Below are 4,267 nucleotides of genomic sequence, written 5' to 3'. Positions count from 1 at the left end.
CTTATAAAATTTGTTTCTGCTGGACTTGGTGATGTTGCAATCCTAATGATGACATCACTTTAAAAGCAAATTTATGTATATATCAGGTGGCTAATATATATCTAAGCATGGTTTAATCAAGAGCATTCAAGCATCTATTTTGGTAATTAAGAAGGAATCCTGAGATTTGCACTGAAAACAACTACTTTTTTTTTTTTTAAAGATTTTATTTATCTATTTGACAGAGAGAGACCACAAGTAGGCAGAGGCAGGCAGAGAGAGAGAGGAGGAAGCAGGCTCCCCGCTGAGCAGAGAGCCCGATGTGGGGCTCTCTGCTCAGCCCCACAAGAAATGTTGAAACAAGTTATTTTGAGAAGGAAAATGATATAAGTTAGAATCTTGGATCTATATAAAAAAAAAAAGAACATCAGAGAATGAATAAGTGAGAGTGAAATAATTTTTATTTTTTTATTCCTAATTGCTCTAACAAGTCAAAATAACATTTGTGTAAAATATTTGTTCAGAACAATAACACTATTCAATCATATATATTTATATGTATACGTTTATATTGATACTTCTATATCCTTAAATGTATGTAATATATATAAGTAAATTGAATGACCTCAAGATTTAAAAAAAAAAAAAGGGTCCTGGGTCAATCCCAGGACCCTGAGATCATGACCGGAGCCGAGGCAGAGGCTTTAACCCACTGAGCCACCCAGGCGCCCCGAAAACGACTACTTTTGATTAAGATAGTGGACAGAACAAAAAAAGATCTGCTTCTTATTCAAGCCACACTACAATGACAGTAAACATATTTTTAAGGTTTAAATACATAAGTACAAAGAGAATGGGGTATGATGATAGCTACAAATTTTGGAAATTATAAATAGTCGGTAGTAGGACTCAGCAATTCCCCCTCTGGGTATTTATTCAGAAGAACTCAAGTCAGATTTCAAAGAGATATTAACATTTCAATATGCACTACAGTGTTATTCACAACAGCCAGGATATAGAAACAACCTAAATGTCCATCAATGGATGAATGGATTTAAAAAAAAAAAGCCATTTTTGGAATATTACTGAATATTACTGAAGAATAAAAAAGAAAGAAAACCTGTCATTTGTGACTGTTGGATGAAGTTACTGAAGAATATTACTGAGTGGAATATTACTGAAGAATAAAAAAGAAAGAAAACCTGTCATTTGTGACTGCTGGATGAAGTTGGAGGACATTATGCTAAGCGAAATAAGCCAGTCACAAAGGGACAGATACTGCATGAATCTACTTATGTGAGGTATGTTAGATAAACTCATAGAAAGGGAAAATACAACAGTCGTTTCCAGGGGTCTGGTGTGGGGAAGAAACAGGGAATTACTAATTAACATGTACTAAATTTCAGTTATACAAGATAAATAAATTCTAGAGATCTGATATACAATGTCGTGCCTGAAACAGTACTGTATTTTATACTTAAAAACCTGTTAAGAGACAACTCTCGGCACGCCGTGAACTTGATGGCCGAGCCTCTGGAGCAGCATCTAGCTCTGCTGCCCTCCCCGTCTCGTCCCCACCGCTGCACCCGCCATGCCAACCACAGAGGAGACACCACCCCCCCTCCGGCTGTAGCAAGCCGCATCTGAAGAAGCTGACCCTAGGGATCACCCGCATATTAGACTCTTCCCCAGGTGTGGCAGAGGTGACTATCATAGAGAAACCCCCACTGAACATTGTATGATTTCTTCATGGGAACAACAAAATAACTGTGTGCTACCTGAAGATGAGAAGAATTTTGGCCTGATGACCAATGGCTTCCCCATGACATGGAGTGTGAAGCTGGATGATTGGGCCTCCACGGCAGCACGGCAATTGACAGCATCTCAGCACTGAGTCTATCCACTTCCTAAGGCACCAACTCCGGCAGACGCGGAGGACGATGCACTTGAAGCCTGGGAGAACCAGCCAGAGCGGCCTCGTTTTGATTCTTGCAGCGTGATGGGTGAGCATAGGAATGGGAAGGTTTGCCTTGTCTACAAAAGAGGGAAACCAGCGTTAGCACAAGACACTGAGATCTGGTTCCTGGACAGAGCATTATCCCAGCATTTTCTCACAGACACCTTCACCGCTTACAATCGCCCGCTCATCAGGCAGCTGGGCCTGCCGCAGTGGCGGTATGCCTTCACCATCTGTACCATTAGCCCACAGGCCAAGCAGTGGTTCAACATGCATAAACCCATCACCTACAACACAGACCTATTTTTAGAAGAGAACAACTCCTTCATGAACAAGCTGGATCCCAGCAAAGTGTTCAAGAGCAAGAACAAGACCTTAATCCCCAGATAGGGGCCGTCCAGCCCACAGGTGCTCAGAAAGGGCCCGAGGTCCTCCCTCCTCTTCTAAATCCTCATCTAGCCCTGGAAACCCTGTCTCGATATGAGCACCCCTACCTCCCTGCCAGTCCCTCAGCAATGATTTCCACGCACAGATGGCCTAAGCCTCCGATTCTGAGTGGCACCGTAGGCCTCTCCCATCCAAGTGAGCCAAATCCTAGGCTTTCTACTTCCACTGGCATTAGCCAGGAGTTCAAGGGCATACTCATGTCTCCCCCAAAGTCTTTTTCTCATCTCTTGCTGAAAGCTCACAGCTGAAAGCTGTGGAGAGTTTCAGAACTTGTTTGTTAAATAGAACTGTTAAGACTTCTCCTCTCAGGGCACCTGGGTGGCTCAGGGGGTTAAAGCCTCTGCCTTCGGCTCAGGTCATGATCCCAGGGTCCCGGGATCGAGCCCCGTATCGGGCTCTCTGCTCACCGGGGAGCCTGCTTCCCCCTCTCTCTCTGTCTGCCTCTCTGCCTACTTGTGATCTCTGTCTGTCAAATAAATAAATTAAAAAAAAAAAAAAAAGATTTCTCCTCTCTACCAATGACCCTCTACACCTGTCAGCAGTGATTAGAGAAATCCCCTGAAAAAAACCACTGATTTTGACCCATGAGGCATTAGAACTGAGCTGTTCAATTGGTAATCACAGGTGGCTGTTTAAGCTATATTAAAAATTCAATTCCTCAATTGCATTAGCCATATTGTGAGTATTCATGTGGCTAGAAGCTTCTGTATTCAACAACAGAGATAATGGAACATTTCCATCATCACAGAAAGTTTTGTTGATGAGCACTGCATTAGAATATTTTCATGCTGCCCCTACTCAAATCAGTTCATTTTTATTAGAAAATGTGGATACATTAATTTGGTGGGACATAATACTCCATGAAAATGCTTGAAGATACAGTTGTATATGTTCTTTTTATTTTTCCTAATTCTCACTCTGGTCCTGTTCTAGTTTCCTATAAAAGTTTGTTGTTTCCAGTTAAAAAAAAAAAAAAAGCCAAAAACCTGTTAAGAGGTTCTATCTCATGTTGTAGTCTTACTATAATTTTAAAAAGGGTGTGACTCTGGAATCATTTTTTCAGCACCTGGTTCACAAATGCAAGTATTGTATCAGTGAGAAACCAGAGTTCTTCCTCTTCTTGTGGGTTACAGTTTTCTGAGGAATCACCCTTCTTTTTTTTTTTTTTTTTTTTTTTTAAACTACATGGTGTCACAGGCTACACATTCCTGGAAATAGATGGACAGAAAGTGGAAGCAGGGTTGGGCGAGGGTTCCAACTGCATCCTAAAATTAAAAACCACTTGAGTAACAGAATATGATCCAGACCTTTCTACTCTAGCCTGTGTCAGAGAAATTTGGATGAGGAACGTTACCTCAAGAAAGCATGACTGCATTTATCACAGGGAATTGGATAGAATCTTCCATATATAGCTTACTTCTGGCTGTAACTGTAGCTCTGAGAGGAGAATAAATTAATAAGCAAGAGGGAACAGAAGCAAGTGTTGTTTTCCTCTCAGACAATTACAAAACACCAGGTGAAGCTATTTTCTCAATTGAAAAATAATCTGAGAAATTCCACATATTCTAAATAATTTCAAATATTCAAGATAAAATCAATGAAACAAGATCCCAGACATAAAACATAACTGTCTTTTAAAACTATAAATTAAAGTTGCGTACATCTAGTTGGGGGAAAATATTACCCATTATGTAACGACATTCAGGCTTGCCTTGGATTTCTGTTTTCTCTTCATCAATAAATGCCAGAAGTCAGCATGGTGTCAAGTAATGGAGTTAGCAATGATAAGAACTTATTGTGGGTTCACTATGTGTCGGACACAGTTTATCCACAGCAAAGTCCCTATTGGTAAGAACTAGTGTTATCTCTCTTTAAAAAGTGAGG

General features: G+C 40.6%; 1 pseudogene across 1 annotated transcript; it reads left to right on the top strand.

Moving 5' to 3' along the window:
* Positions 1 to 1,570: 1,570 nt before the first annotated feature.
* LOC308346700 (tubulin polyglutamylase complex subunit 2-like) lies at positions 1,571 to 2,420 on the top strand (annotated as a pseudogene). The gene has a single exon. The product of its transcript is annotated as a tubulin polyglutamylase complex subunit 2-like (transcript).
* Positions 2,421 to 4,267: the final 1,847 nt, after the last annotated feature.

The sequence above is a fragment of the Martes martes genome (assembly GCF_963455335.1).
Source record: "Martes martes genome assembly, chromosome: 7".
NCBI classification, from domain to species: domain Eukaryota; kingdom Metazoa; phylum Chordata; class Mammalia; order Carnivora; family Mustelidae; genus Martes; species Martes martes.
Note: the sequence above shows the minus strand (reverse complement) of the source record. Positions and strands in the feature narration are given on the sequence as shown.